This window comes from Apium graveolens, chromosome 8, assembly GCF_009905375.1.
Source record: "Apium graveolens cultivar Ventura chromosome 8, ASM990537v1, whole genome shotgun sequence".
Classification (NCBI taxonomy): domain Eukaryota; kingdom Viridiplantae; phylum Streptophyta; class Magnoliopsida; order Apiales; family Apiaceae; genus Apium; species Apium graveolens.
The window spans coordinates 79,728,183-79,745,140 of record NC_133654.1 but is presented as its reverse complement, the minus strand read 5'-3'; the positions used below and the strand labels follow the sequence as shown (position 1 = coordinate 79,745,140).

General features: G+C 36.3%; 1 long non-coding RNA gene across 1 annotated transcript; it reads right to left on the bottom strand.

Annotated features, from left to right (window-relative positions):
* Window positions 1-349: 349 nt before the first annotated feature.
* LOC141679177 (uncharacterized) lies at window positions 350-16,396 on the bottom strand. The gene is made up of 3 exons (XR_012558066.1): window positions 14,543-16,396; window positions 14,309-14,451; window positions 350-760 (listed from the first exon to the last, which is right to left on the bottom strand). It is a non-coding gene; the product is annotated as an uncharacterized LOC141679177 (long non-coding RNA).
* Between the last annotated feature and the right edge of the window lie 562 nt (window positions 16,397-16,958).

The following is a 16,958-nucleotide window of genomic DNA, read 5'->3' as shown; positions in this document are numbered from 1 at the left end:
AGCTTCCAGAAACATAGTCATCCTCACCTTCCATATGGGATATTCAGATGGTTTCAATATAGGAACTCTAATAGCCTCATATCGACTATGGATTTGTGTCTTTGGAGGTTCTTTAGTTTTGTGGGCTTAGTTGGAGTTTCAACTTCAGACATGATTGTTTTTGGATCTTAAACTGTTTGTGTGTTAACAGATCGGCTCTGATACCATGTGTTAGGTCACACACACTGTAGAAGGGGGTGGAATACAGTGTATAGCACAATCAAATCGAATTTAAATAACACAAGTAACAGAAAACAGACTTTATTCAAAGCAATAAACTCTGTTACAATATGGAACTGTCCTCTCTCAGTGATAAACAAATATCACGAGAGCTGCTAGAGTTACAATGAATAATATTCTCGATAATGATAACACTTATTGTGTAAACCCTATGTCTGTGTTTATATACTACACAGTTACAAGATAATCGCTAATTGATATGGAATATAATTCTGCTTCCAAAAATATATCAATCAGATATCTTTTCTTCCAAGTATTTCATTCTTCATAGAATTCCTTCTTCATGCATATCTCTTCTTACATTTGTCTCGATCTTCTTTCCTTTCAATCAGCCGCCTTCCTTATCTGAAAGTTTCCTTTAAGTCCTGATATTATCTCCTGATAAATATCTCCTGAACCTTAAGTACTGATAACTTAAGTTCTGACTTCAGTATAAGTGCTGATTTCAGTTAAGTACTGATTTGTCCTATTTAAGTAAGATCTGAAAACTAAACATAAATCATATTAGTCATGACATTATCAAATATATCTAAATACAAGGCATCTAATATTTATAATTAACCAACCTATCAAGCTAGTAGTCAACGTGACTAAAATATTTTACAACATCTAGATCACTAAAGCATTATTATATACAGGAATGTGCTACTAATCTTACTATTACATAAGCTACTCTTTCAACGGATGTTGAATTGATCATCCGTTAAAAGCTACAAAGACACTAAATAATATCTACTAAGTGTTTTGTTTAACTTATCATCAAGTTCACAACATATTCTTAACAATTTCCCCCCAATTTATGTCTACTGGAATTGTAGCCATAAATTTAGAGAAACTTGATGATAATAAAACACTCTATGAGTACAGACTTAATTATAGTAGATAGAATTTACAAGTGCTGCAGTTTATTGACAAACACAGAGAGGAAGATTTGTAGAAAATCTCACAGGTCATTTTCAAATTTAGTTTATTTCCTTGACTGTCTGAACTTCTTTCCCAACTTCATATTATTTTCCTCAATTTAGAATTGGAATTGCTTGTAGAACTCAAGTTCATCTCCATTTGTCTGATCTAGCTTTTCTTACATATCCTTGAGAGTTTCATTGCTTGCAATCTTTAGCTGATCTTCTAATCTGAAGAATCTTCTGATGCATTTTTCATCCTTGAACTCTATTATCCAGTATGGCCTCAAATGTACCTTATATCCAGTAAAAGGAATGGTTAATACTCTTGGTAGTGCATTTGGATTTCTTCTGTTATTCATTATCTCCTCAATTTTGTTTAGTACCATTTCTTGGCAACAATGTTGATTTCAAAATTCTTCTTTATTGAGGAGAAATTCTTCACCAAAACAGAATAGCCTTCATTGAGAATTCTGTGAAGTGTCCAAGTCATCTATTTTCCACCCTTGTACCTGAAGACTAATCTTTCTGGAAGATGTTTGTAAGCATCAATAGCTCTAACTTCTTCTAGCTCATCCAAATAAAGATTTATGTCTGAGAATTCTTTAATGTCACAAATGAAGAGTTGATCTCCCTTGTTGACAATAGGTTTGGGTTTGGTCACTGACTTGGATTGAAGTTTGACAGGCTTGACCATCTTGACTGCTCTTTTCTTTGTCTTTCTTAGTTTGGCATAGATTGGAATGTTTAGATCAGAAAGAGGCAGACTGTCCCAATCTATAGGCTCATCCTTGGGAATTACAGGTTCACCATGGAAAGTAATATTAGGATTGACCTTGAATTCAGCCTCCTTCAATGTAGGTATGGCTGGTTGACTTGAAGTTATAGATTGGGTTGACATGTATTCTTCCTTATCTTTATTGAAATCTAGCTTCCTCTTTGTCGGGAGTTTGTATCTTAATTTCCTCTTAGTCTGTTTTGGTTTTTCTTGCTTTTCTCCAATCAGATTCTCAGTTGTCACAGTAGGCAAAACAGCTCCTGTGATTGCATGCTTCTTGGCTAGGTTCTTGGCATCTAAAGCAGTTTACTTTTGTTATTGTTTAAGCCTCACCTTTCTTCTTTCTTTGCAACTGCAAACTGTGGATGTCCAGCCACTACACAGATTAATTTACCATTTTTGTAGATCTTAGTAATTCTTTTCTTTGACTCTGTGTCTCTAGGATCTTTGCAGAAAGTAATAAACCTTCCAAGCAGCTTCTCCTCATCTGGCTTCGGGGTTTCATATATAAGGTCCAATGGATTTTTGTCTGAGTTCTTTGAATAGTTTCTCTTTGGCTGAAAAATCACATTGGCCTTTGGAGATTTGATTGTTAAGGGTTGACCCCTTTCCATGTTCCCAAAGCTCATTTTATTGGCTGAAATTTGTCTCAATCTAGAGATATGAGGAAAGACCTTGTCTTGCTTCCCAATTGGACCAAATTTCGTCTTGATGTTTTATCAAGCTTTTTCCACTTTTTATTTAGCTCTAAGTCAACTGCTGCTACATCAACCTTTTTCAATTTCATTTGACTCCAACTTAGTTGTTGCTATCTTGATCAGATCAATACTATCAAAGGCTGGTGGCTTAGTGAAAGCAACTGCTGGAACAATTACATTGTTAACTTATATGTTGAGCACTTTCTCCCCCTCACTTGTTAATTCCCTCGGCTAACTAGAATAATAGAGTATATCCCCTTTTTTGTTAGTATCAAGTTTAGTAGAAGGGGAGGTTTGTGTAGCCATCGGTTTATGAAGTAACAGAGTTTGTTGGGCTTGATGGAGGTGTATTTCAGTGATTGAGGTTTCCAGGGTCTTGAGCCTGGTGTCCAAAGAGTCCACTTTTTTTACTAGATCAGAGTTTTTCCTAAGCTGTCTGTTGATATCAAACATTGTTGTGTTAGGAAAGGTAGCCTCCAATCTTACAGTGATATCCTTTTTGACTTGGAAATCTCTGTCTTGAGCTTAGTTACATCTTGATTTTGATTTAGAGATTGGATTTAATGCAGTTGAAGAGACTCAAGGTGTGCTTGAAGAAGTCTTTTGGTGTTGGCATTTGTAGTAGCTTGAAGAGCTGTCTGAGTATTTGAATTATGTGAAAGAGAGTTGATTTAAAATGATGTTCATCACATGCTTTGCTAAACTCCCAAGATGGAGTGTTTGTACTTGAGCTAGGGCCTGCTTCTCCCCCTATGTGCATGAAATCTCCTTCATCGTCATCTTCATCCCCATGCATATCCTCAGAACCATCAATTGGATAATCAAAGTCATCACCAGCTATGGAGGGCATGGCAGTGATTGCATCATTGGCCCTTTGCATGAAGGCAGTTGTGTGCACCAAACTAAGAATTCTCTCAGCAACCACATTTTCCTGTTCAGCTAAAACTTGATAAGTTGAAACAGGGTGAGTAAATGCCTCAGCTTCATAAGAAACATAGTCTAAGTCAGCTTGATAATCTTGCTGAAATAGCTATTTTTTTCAACCTCATTGACATCCTTTAACTCACTTATAATGGGTTCTTCCCATTTTTCTGTACCTGCTTTTCTCTCATAATCTCTCTTTTCTTGCATCAAGGGCTCCCCTTGGTTTCCCACCCTCACACCCTCACTTTCACCAACTAAGGTGGGACTCCACTCACTCACTTTTGCCAAACTGGAAGAAATAGCTTGCATATTTTCACTATTTTCCTCTCCTTTTGCCTGAGATCAACTCAGCCTCTCATTCTGTTCACTCCCTTCCCTCAATACTAGAAGTGATTGTACAACTAATAAATCATATGCGCTTGTGATAATAGTTGAGATTTTAAGTGGTGAAGTGATAGTCAACGGATGAGAAACATCCGTCGAAGCACTAGTGGGAAGTGTCAACGGATGATTACTGTTAAGCACATCCGTCAAGATACTATCACTAACCAACGGATATCCTTCAAGATAGGAGAAATGATAGGACTTGGAGTAGAGACTACTGTAGAATCTGTGGTGATTGATTTGAGATTTTGCACAGATTTCTCAGTAGAATCAGAAAGAAATGGCAAGTGAGCCAACAAATCATCTAAAAGATGATGCTCACTTGCTGTTGATTTTGGCTTCTCCATGAAACTTAAATATGGAGAATCAGGAATTGATGTGTAAATCATGTCCATATCTAGAGAATTTATGGGTGAGTTTTGTGTGTGAAGTGCTCCTATCACTAAATATTTTGGCCATGACTCCATATTTACAGGAGCCACATCAATCTGAATTTAAGAAGATGCTGTAACTGAGTCTTTGACTTCAGTTTGCACAGTGTGTGCACCCTGTGTATCCCCAAGTGTTTTGGATATCTTCTTTCTAGCATAAGTTTGGGGTGAGCTAGTGTCCCTAACCCTCTTGGTCTGTGCTCTTGGTTGAGAGCTTGTTTCAATAGTAACATCCTTTTGGGAGGATGTAACTAGTAATGAGCTTATATCCTTATTAATCACTACAGTTTGTTGAGAAACTGCAGTGTGGCTAGGTTTGGTTACACATACCTCTCCATCCTTATTCTTAGGGATTCTTTTATGTTCACCATGTCCCTCACCAGACTTACTTCCCTTCACACTCCCCTATTTGGTTTTGATAGATTTTGAAATTGGTTCCTTTTGAGAGGAACTAGAGTGGGGTCTATGAGACTTGGGTTTGGAAATTCTTGTTTTAGTGGCCTGGGTAGGCACCTGTTTGGTCACTGTCACAGATGTCATAGCCACAGTTGTCTGCAAAGAAACTGGTGGTAGAGAAATAGTAGGGACAGAAGCGTTTACCTCACTTACCTGAGGCTACTCCATAATTGACATGTAAATGAGGGGAACATCCTCATGGTGATTGGCCCTGTTAAGATCAATAATAATTCATCTCTCTTGGACCCAACAATCTAGCTTATTGGTTGGGTTCTCAATGAAGAGAGTTAGAGTAATTGCTTGAGAAAGATAAAAGTAAAAATAAGAATTGAAATCAGCTTTTATACTTAGAAATAAACTGTCAAAAAGTAAAAAGTAAAATAAAGTAACCAATCAAATTAGCCGAAAATAGTCGTGTAAATATAAAGAAAATTGTAGGAATTCTAAAATTATCCGTCAAAATATACATACAGGCTGTATGTAAATTCGACGGATAATGCTTAGAATTAACGGCTAAGATTGAGTGTAATTCTACGGATAAGGATAAAACTACCCAGAGTAATGTTTGATACCTCAACAAATAATGAGATTCAACAGACGTTCATTTTCAACGGATAATGAACATCCGTCGACATGAAAATTATGACTTAGCCAAAATTTTCATCTTTGACTGTAAACATCAAATTTTACCCTGGATGCATTTCAATTTGCTTGGACATCAAAATAAATTAAGAGTAATTAAGCATACCTAACTCACTTACCAACCTAGTAAAGGTGGATTCATCAAGTGGCTTGGTAAAGATGTCTGCAAGTTGCTTCTCACTTGGAACAAAATGAAGTTCCACAGTACCATTCATGACATGTTCTCTAATGAAGTGGTACTTGATGTCAATGTGCTTGGTTCTTGAATGTTGTACTGGATTTTTAGTAATTGCAATGGCACTTGTGTTGTCACACAAAATAGGAATCTTATTCACCCGTAGACCATAGTCCAACAATTGATTATTCATCCATAAATTATGTGCACAACAACTACCAGCAGCAATATATTCAGCCTCAGCTGTAGAAGTAGAGACTGAATTTTGTTTTTTACTGAAGTAGGATACTAGCTTATTTCCTAGAAATTTACAGGTACATGTTGTACTTTTTCTATCAATTTTACAACCTGCATAATCTGCATCTGAATAACCAGTTAGATCAAAACCAGAATCTTTAGGTTACCAAATGCCAAGTTTTGGAGTTCCTTTGAGATATCTGAAAATTCTCTTGATAGCTACTAAATGAGATTCTCTAGGATCAGCTTGAAATCTAGCACAAAGACAAATGGGAAACATTATATCGGGCCTACTAGCTGTTAAATATAAAAGTGAGCCAACCATGCCTCTGTAACTTGAAATATCCACAGACTTTTCAATAGTGTTTAATTCAAGTTTAGTTGCAGTGGCAATGGGAGTTTTTGCAGATGTGCAATCCATTAAGTCAAACTTCTTCAAAAAATCATAGATATATTTGGGTTGACTAATAAATATTCCATTACTAACTTGCTTAACTTGTAAACCAAGAAAGTAAGTTAGTTCTCCCATCATGCTCATCTCATATTTACCTTGCATCAATTTGGCAAAGTTTTTGTAAAGTTTTTCATCTGTAGAGCCAAATATAATATTGTTAGGTCCCGAATTATTGTAGAAGAGGGGGTTGAATACGATAATCACTAAATTAAAAATTCTTTCGAATCTTTAGCGGATATAATATTTAGTGCTCGGTTAGTGTTTTCGTGTTCTTGAGAGGAATAGTATTTGGAACGATAAAAACAAGGAACACAAGATATTCTGGGAAGTATATATTCGTATATAAATCCTCGAGGGGTGTTACTACACTCCGGTAAATAAATTAACCGGCTACAATCTAAGAACAATAAAGTTCCTAGCTTCTACAAAGATTTACAAATTAAATCCTATACAATAATCTAGCTTTTGTTTGTCTAAGGATTTAATTACCGGGTAACGATTATAATGCCCCTATGAATATACAAGAATTAAATCGGGAATTATATATTACTCCGGTGAGAAGTTAAACGGATAGACAAAAAGCTTGAGCTTCTCTGTAAATCATTGCTGCCATTTTCACTTCTCTTTTGGGAGAGAAGATGAACAGAAAATGATCCAAAAAATTAATGGCTCTTTTTCTTCTGCTGCAAAGTGTAGACTTTATCCAATAAAATGTGTGGCTGAGGTTGAGGAGAGCTCTGTAGTGACATCTTAATTTCCCTTTGGCGACCAAGTAGCTCTATGGCGACAGGGAAATCACTTGCTTGTTTATTTTGTATGGCGACTGAGAGTGCTACTACTACTTAACAAAAAAATAGCAAACAGCAGCTCTGTGACGACAAGGGGGAGTGGTGATTACATGTGGCGACACCTGCTTTCCAAGTACATGTTTATGTACTTAACATAAACTTAAACAACATGTACACGTTTGTTTCCATTTATTTGTTTTTCTTTTTTTTCTTTTTCCTTTTTCTTTGTTTTGTTTTCTTTTATTTTTCTTTTTTTTTGTTTTCTTTTTGTTTCTTTTCTTTTTTTTTGTTTTTCTATTTTGTTTTTCTTTTTCCTTTTCTTTTTTTTATTTTCTTTTTATGTTTAAATTGTAACTAAATTAATTTATAAAATAAACTTAAATATAACTTATATAAATAAACTAATTTAGATTTATAAAATAAACTTATTTAAAATTATAAGATAAATCATTTTAAATTTATTAAATAAATTATATTAAAGTCCATTAAATTAATTTATTTAATTTAACAATTAAACTTTGAGTTTCGCCAGTCCCCTGGGTTGTTTAGCTGTATACCCCGCGCACCTCTTCTCGTACTTTAACACATAAATGTTCAATCCAAGTACGTTCCTCAACTTAACAATTCTTCTATAAATAATACCTATATTCCTTTCACGAGTTTATGATGCCTAGTGCAACTGGTCCGGTTCACAGACGACTAACCCCGATTCAGGTCTTCGTATTATGGCCTTGATTAAATTGTTAAGTTTGCCTCAACTTTATCGCTTCAAGCACTAACTGTCAATAAACAATTGTACTTTCACTGGAATCCTTTATGGTACTTTAGACAATTCTTCATTAACCTCTTTCTATACCCTGTCTTCAATTCTTCAGATTCCCATGCTTCGAACACTGTCTATCTTCAATCAATGCCAACACACCGAAATCTTCCGGTTGCACTTGTATACTGAATCTTCAATATTTCTAAAACCCTGAAAGTCTTTAACCTTTGTTCTTCACTGAGGCATGATCATATTAATGAACTTCTTTTAGTGACCTGTAGACAGACTTCAGGCTTTCTTCTAATCTTCTGATTCTTTGTATTTGCCTTGTCTTCATTCTTCATAATTTCTTGTGTAGATGTAGTATTATTAACCTGTCCTATTCAAGTGTTGTTATCGTGTTGAGTTATCACGTAACTGTTCATACAGCTACGCAGTCTCACCGACAGACTCCCCCTATTTGATTGTTAAACCTAACTAACAAATTCAATAGAGAGGATAACTCAACTAACAACTAGAAAAAGTAATGTACCAAAACTTGTAAATAATGCTACTGGTTTTCTGGATCAAATACTGCAATTCCAGATTTCTTGAGTAACTGAAATGAAGATGCTTGTTCCTCTAGCACTAAACTGATCTTCAAGTAGTTTTATCTTTATTTCCTTGGTTCTTCAAATCTCTGCCAGATAATACTTCTCAGTCTTGAAGTAATCATTAGCAGCTTCTTTTGTACAACCACATTTCCTGTTGAGAAGCGCATATCTCTCTTGCTTCTCCCCCTATGAGAATCAACTGCTTAAAGGAGATCACCTTCATCTACCACCTCTCCCGTACAATAGGATACGCAAATAAGAACTAATGGTACTCCCCTTTTGGAAAACAGCTTCTCCTCTTATGAAGAATAGTGATGAACCAAACTACTTCTTCTGATCACTAGGAAATCACCTTGTGTTTACCACATCTCCCGTACAATAGGATCTGTAGTTACAAACAACAATGGTGTGGTGTAGTGTACATTTGCTTTACATTTTTCCTCCTCCCTGCTATTACTCCCCCTTAGTTGAGGAATCCTCCAAACTATTATATAAGCTTTTATCTCCCCCTTAAAGAAGGAATGTATGATGTCGTCTGAAGGAGTTCTCATATTTCACTTGGTTGGAAAAGAAATTTCAAGTCATAGTCTGATCAACCATGTCCCTTGAATTTCTACAAAATGGCTTCACTGTTGATCATCCTGTTAACCAATATTCCCAACTCCTTATACCTCCCAACTGTGAGATCACCAATTATTATCAGTTGTTAGCCCCCAACTTGTTAGGTCTCGAAGTATTCTAATTCAATCTATAAATGTTAGGTTCCTAAGAGTTAAGTTCCAATCATAAATAGAATCGAGACCCGAAGTATCAAGAACCATGTTTAAGGATAGGGAACGGGATATGGTGTTTCTCTTTCTTCCTCACTGTGAGTGTGTGATTCTATTTGGTGTACCTCACATGTGTTTCACTCTTCTCTCCACTCGTGTTTACACTCATTCTCACAAATGTATCACTCCTCTCATAGCTCCAAAATCTAGCTGTACCTGCAAGGAAAATCACCTTAGCCATCCTTAAAGAGGTCACATTTGGTGCAATGGGAGTTCGCAAATCCCCATCCTTGTTAGACTCGTCAAATGAATCTGAGTCATAATCTACAAGTTGCTAGTTTCCTTTTTAGGGTTCCAGGTTTGAACTCTGGGAAGGTAGACAACGATCCAAAGAATTTAGCATAAAGATCAAAGTTCCCTTCTAATGTTTGTGAAGACATTTCCTTCTGACTCATCAGGTAATATCTGAATCATTGTCAACAAGTTGCCGATCTGCACCTAGGTCAGATCCACTATCCGCAGATGCATCCAGGTTTATTAGTCCTGGGGAGGTAGACACTGACCACTGACATATGGATATTGGATCAGTATCCTCTCTTAACACCTGTAAAGGCAATAGGTCCATTAAAGAACCTTGAACAATCGAATCTGACCTTAAAATGGTCGAAACTCTTGTTTCCGTCAACTCATCCTTTGTGTGTGTAACCTATCCTTGTGCATCAAGAATTCTTTATGTTTGAGGTGGTGACACTACATCGGATACCCTGGCCGACAGGCGAATTTCAATAGACGTACCCTATTGAGAGGATGAATCTAGTAACTGTTTTGTGCCTTTTCAGCCTTTACATCTTTTTGAGAAGATGTATGGGGGCTAGCAGTTGCCTCGGTTAAAATACTACTCATCTTTATTGGAGACAGAGCTGCTGGGTTGACTTCAGAACCTTCCTTATGTGGTGCACTAAGGCACTTTCTCCCTCACGCTCATTCATACTTCATTTTAGGGGTAAAAGAGTGTTGGTTGGTTTTGTTTATGTATTTGTCTTTATAGTCTGGGATAGAAGTTTTGGGTTTTCAACCTCATGACTATCAAATGAAAGAATGCCATTAGAGGCTGTACCTGCATCACAGAACATATGGTAATGTAGAGATAAAATGCATTTAAGATCTATAATGAGTGAAAATTATGCATTTAATCTTTTGAGATAAATGAAGTACAATAGTGATTTCAAAAAGATTTTAATGAAATAAGAAATCACCAATGTAGAAAGAAGTTTGATTTTCTCTTAAAACTGTTCGAGTACACAAGTTTGTTTTTATGCCTAAAAAGATAAATGATTTGATAAGATACAGACTAATGACCTAGCAGTATTAAGAAGAGAAAGAAAGATTTTGTCTTTCAATATGAATGAGTTTTTAGAAAAGCATTGATCACTTAAGGTAAAGTCTAAGCAATTCTCATTCATGTCAAAAGCTCCATAATCTATCTTTATAAGATTATAATCAACAAAATTGTTTATTGATAAATAACCTTAATAAGACTGACTATGCTGCTGATTTCAAATTATAGTGAATCTTTCAGATATAGCAACTCATATAAATTCACTAGAACTCAAAATCACACAATTATCTGCAACAAAATATTAACAATATATCATTATCTGGTACTTGTCAAGTACTTTAAATACCAATAATTATGTTGCATCCTATCTGAAACATTAAAATAAGATATCAGTGAATTAAATACCAATTATCTATCAAAAACATATCAGCATTCAATTTCATATAACATACAATTGTTAACTCCTAACAACTGTAATATCTCAAACAATATTGGTTCGATAAATAAAGCAACATTAACCAACATTGACTTGTTTGCAATCTTAGAAATATATTCTAAGTTCCATATACTTTGATCCATTTAGTATTGCATCTATTATCAAAGTATTTAGGAATTTGCAAATAAGTATAAAAATTATTCTAACTTGACAACATATGGTTACTTCTAATAAAGCAATCAAACATTTTAACCATGGTTGTACTTAAGAAAAATTTCCACACTTTCTATATTAGTATAAGTAACTGAAGATAAACATTGATTACTTGGAGGAGTTCTAAGTAATGTCACAAATACTAATACTTCACAATTAGTTTATAGTTAAACTCTTAACTAAATATCATTAACTGATATAAGTCAAGAATTACACACAACTAATCATGCTACAATCATATTCTGATTTCAGTGAATTTTTGAGATATAAACATTGCTAAATTCACTAAAACCAAAATATCATAATTAACTTATAACACACAAGTTACAATCAATATACTAAATATCAATTGTTCACAAATTTAGTTATAATCAATCATGCTACTTATTTACTATAAGTTAGTTTGAATTATGGAGCAGATAAAATTATTGAATTGCTTCAATTTCTATAATCCAAACTACCTAAAATAAATATTAAATAAATAAATACTAAATATCTATGAGTTAGATACTAGCACCTAAATATTTATAATTATCCTTGAATAATCACCAAAAGGATATGTTATAGCCAAAATTTGGTATTGGATCATCTCGGGTCAAACATGGGTTAATTAGAGTCAAATTTGGCATTGTGTTGCAAAAGAGGTGGCGCGCCCAAGTCAGTAGGACGCGTCCACATTTAAAGTGCTTATCAAAATGGTTATTTGACAAGGAAGGTGGAAGATGCGCCAATGAACGTAAGACGCGCCCACTTGTTGTGGAAATATTTATAAAGACTAATTTTGCGGAAAGGAGGTTTAGAGGCACCTACCTGGTGTAGAGTGCATCAAAGGATGAATGACGCGTCTATATTTAACAATTGTAGTCATTAGGCTAATAAAGGTTAGAGCACGCGCCTAGAGGGTGAGGGCGCGTCCTGTCTCTCTGGAATATTGTGAGAAGTAGTTATTGGAAAAAACAATGCAGGTTTCATGAAGGTCAGGACGCGCCCAATGTCTTAGGACGCGTCCTCTGTGTGGTATATGCATTCTCAAGGATGAGCTCAGGACAGAACATGCATGGAACGGAGCAATTGAGAGTAATTTTTACTAACATATTGTTGCAGGTACTCTTTGAAGAATTCCCTCCTTGAGATGGTCAAGGAGGGGGATGTCCGTGAAAAGCTAGAAGGCCTCCAGGGGTATTCCTGATGATTGAAGGCTTCCTCCTGTATTCAACGGGTGTCCTCGTTGGGGATGTAGGGTTAACTTTGGTGTGTGCTTTGGGAACTATGTTCTTGTATTCAACGGATGTCCTCGTTGGAGAACTTTGGAGTCATCCTGCACTTTGCACCGAAGAGCTTGGGATCACCTGTCCTGTTATCTGGTGGGTTATCCTCATTCGGGGGACAGGGACGCGTCCGGCATTTGGGGTGAACCGTGGCTATACCTGCGTCCGTAAATCAAGGGAGATAGCTGTAGCGGAGTGTTATCCTTGCGCAGGGAGATGCATTATCGGTAAAATCCTACGATTACGGACGAGCCTTGGGCCTTCGCGGTTGGGCCTCATAGTTGGACATTCCTAAAGCTAGCGGAAGATGGATTCTGGACCGGGCCTAGGAATAAGATTTCTTGTTCCCCAAGAACTACGTGGGCTTGATTCCCTATAAATAGGGATACGTAGGAAAATTGTAAGGGGTCGGAAGCGAGAGCCATAAGGAGCCACCACCAACCCTAAGCAATCTCAGCCCCCAATATATCACAACCACCACACTCCGCTCACTTTTCAGGCAAAAAACCACCATCGTAGATCTTGATTCCGGCGACGAACCTCAAACTTTGTTGATACCAAATTCCTCCGTCAACAAATTGGCGCTAGAAGGAGGGGCTGATTAAGATTTGCATCTAGGAGGAAAGATGCATCGATGGTTTTTTATATAGAAGGTGCGAGATCTCGATGATTAAGAAGGCTGACGATATTTTAAGAGTGATGCGAGACATGTCCAAATTTTCAGTAGGTAACTATATAGAAGATACAAGAATAATTTGCTATTTGAGCTTCGAAAAGTAGAACTTTATTTAGATATGCAGCCCGGGAACATTAGAGAGAGCTCCTTTACCACAATGAAGTAAAGTCAGAGATCCTCATGTTCCTGTGTGTGCCCCTCCGTTTACAAACTTTTACAAAAAAAGAAGTATTGAAGTCTGCTCTGATTTTCGCTGATTAATTTGGTATCTAAAGCACCTCATTAAGGTTACCAAATCATATATTGAAGCTTTAATTATCGAATAAAAAAAAGGTAAGAATTTGTATATTGCTGGTACTGAAAAGAGACTTAGAGTAATATAATTTTGTTAGAGGATGCAGCCTTATTACAGGGCATTCTCGTTCGAAGGAGTGATGGGTGCACCCTCATCGAGTGAGTTGCATGAGACAAAATCTTCCTTATCGATATGGGAAAATATTTTTTAACAAGGATAAAAAGAGTCAACCCTCCGTTCTGCCAAGAAGTCTCAAGGGATTGTCCTCCTAAATTATATTAACGTATTATAGCGAAAGCTGTGTAAAAATATTTATAAAATAAAATAAAGAGGCGGAGTCTTATCGGCAAAGTTGTCAAAGACAGAAGAGAGAACAGTACAAGATACAATTCAGAGATAAGAGGGCGCGCCTTGTATAAACTGAAGACCAAGTAAAGTAGCAATAGTGCTACATGGACTAAGTAAGCATGGTTCGTATTATTTAACCATGATGGTCAGTATATGTACATAATAGAAGAGGACTTCTTGTTTATTTGATATGGGATGAAGGAATGCAGCTGGGTCGACAAATCATTATGAAAATTATAAACAGATAATTGTACAGGAAATGTGATGGTTATATGTGTTGATGAAATATTAACACTCAAGTCGCGCCCCCATAAAGTATTGAATAAAAGAGGCGGAATTAGCCCTGTCATAAGGTTGAGAAGGGTGGCTTGTCGTTTTTTACTGATTGACAAGCATTTTCGTTCAACATTGAAAATAGATGGCGCGCCTGAATATATATTAATTTGGTTAAACCCGCACCTTTTTCAATCAAAGTAGTACTACTCTGAAGTTTTTCTTGGTGAGCCCCCTAGAAAGTAAATAAAAAGAAAGTCACTTTTGCTCGATATAAATGAAGAAGCACTGGTGCACCTTAATTGGAAGTGAAAATGGTATAGTGGGTCCTGCATATATGATGAGGAATTTTGAAGTCATGTTGGTATGTAATTTAATACTACATATGGTTGTAAAATAAATAAAAGAAAAGAAAGATACGTTAATAGTGGTTCTCTACGAAGGCGTACTCGAAAAAGAAGCATCCAGCAAAGAGAATGAGTGATGCAGAGCAAGAATATTTGCAAAAGAGTAGAGGATGCGCCGTTTATAATTTGGAGAATAACGACTTTCTGAATGAAGAAAGAAGGAAAAGTAGTCTTACTTACATAATAATAAATCATATAAAAAGAGAAGAGGAGGAAAATAATGTTATACCTGCATGAGTTTGAGAACATTTATTATTATAAGGATCAAAGAGGATTGTATGCAAAATAAAGAATGAAGTGCGTACATGAGGGAACTTGCAAGTTTGGTAAAGGAAACACATGGTTAAAAAGAATTATGGGGACATTCACGTGATGGTGTGAAGAGTTTGTAATTAAAAATTAAATATGGTGATAATGGAGGTAGCGGGTCCCATGAGCATTATAGTAGAATTTGGTACCTTACATTACATTATTTAAAGAAGAAATCAAGGTGGATGGTGATTGAGTGTGTGCCAGCATCAAAAAAGCAGGAGAATAATTGAGATGGTAAAAGAAAGCAAACTATGTGCGGGATGAATGGCATGACTCCAAGGCGCGCCTTTAGTGTGAAGAAGTCAATCTCAAATGAGCTGGTTTGTAGAGTTCATGAAACATGAAGGACGCGTCATCTGTTAATGGGTTTTAACAAAGAATCAGAGTGAAGTTGCATGGAATAACAATGTCATAGCATCGATATAATATATTGCGTTTGCAAGTAAAAAGTCGCGAGACCAACTTAGAAACTGAATACCTTACGAATAAAGAAAAATATACATCTACAAAGTTGTTGATAGAGCGCAGCTACAAGGCCAGAGCGCGTTGTGTACAATTTAAAGTAAGAAACTGTAGAACACTGGCGAGGGGCATATTCAGCATGAATAAAAGAGTGCATGAATAAAAGAGAGAAAAAGGGGAAGTGAAGCACCAGGGCTTGCCCTCCGTTACATAAATGAAATGACTGACTTGGAAATATCTTAGTCACGGTTTTGAAGTTTATCTTGTAAGAGCTGGTGGAAGAAATACAAAGTGTAGGACGCACACTCGAGTAAGATATTAGAAAAGTGAAGTTGAGAAAATCACGAATTGATATCATATATTGTTGGCTACATATGTTTGAAAGCTAAATTCTACAATCTGCAAGGAAAAAGAAAAAAAAGACTCATCTTGATTTTTGTTTAGATTATAAATTAGCTGGGACTCTTGTGGTGTAAGGGCGCGTCGTTAATGATATAGAGAATGGTAGCAAGATCCTCAATGAAAGAAAGGAAAAACTGTGCTACTTGCATTACAGTGGGTTCGCCATCGAAAAACATGGAGCAGAGCTAGCAGGTTGAACAATACTTAAATATGGAGTGCAAAATCTTGTGAATTTAGTGGGACATACTCGATATTCAGCTGAAATTCGAATAATTTTTGGACGCGTACTGATATGGAATGCATATGGGTTCGATCCAAGAGGAGAAGACATGAATCATGTGGCTTGAATAACCAACTTAAAAGGCTGAGGCTTCTTTAAAAATGAATGAAATGAGAGTACAAAAGGGTGAAGCAAAATTTGAAAGGGAAGTAGAAGCAAGGACTTTGACAACAGAAAAAGATGGTGTTGGTTGAATCGAAACGAACTAGTGAGCTTACATCCCTTGGTTTGCGTATGATAAAATAATGGAAGTTGGTAAATGGTAACATATGACAAATGGTGGACCATTCTAAATTTGAAGAACTGTTTTTGTGTAAGGTTATACTGACAGTGGTGTTCAGTATCTTGAAACGTTAAGATTGAAGAGGTAAGAAGGCATATTCGTGTTACCGAGTCTTGCTAGAGGATAATGCAAAGATTATGGAAGTGGTCACCAAAATAAGTTTAATCTGTAAGGAATGGGGAATGGGAAATAGGATCAAGGTGTTTCATCAAGGCGCACGCTCGGGGTAGGTCACCTCCCATTAGTACTGTGATGCTACATATTGCCACATGTGTAAGATATATGGCTTTTCCTAAATATCAGGGAGATGCCCAAGGTCAGGAAAACACCCACGTTCAAGGAAACGCTCAAGAAAATGTCTCTGAGAGTGAGATTCCCTTTATTGGATGCCACTTCGTGAGATTCCTCGTTAAGAGATTTTTCTACATGAGATAGTTTCTACATCTTCTGAAATTCGCTGAAGATAAAAGCCTTCTAAAAATGTTGATCTTTGATTTGATTTTGTTATATGGAGATTCTGTAGAAGATCCTTGTCGAGGTAGATGCTCCTCTAACAGAGGACGCGCCCTCCAAAGATGAAAATCTTTTCGAGGTAGAGGCTCCTCTTGTAGAGGACGCGGCCTCTAAGGATGAATACCCTTGTCGAGGTAAGTGCTCCTCTTACAGAGGATGCACCCTCCAAGGATGATT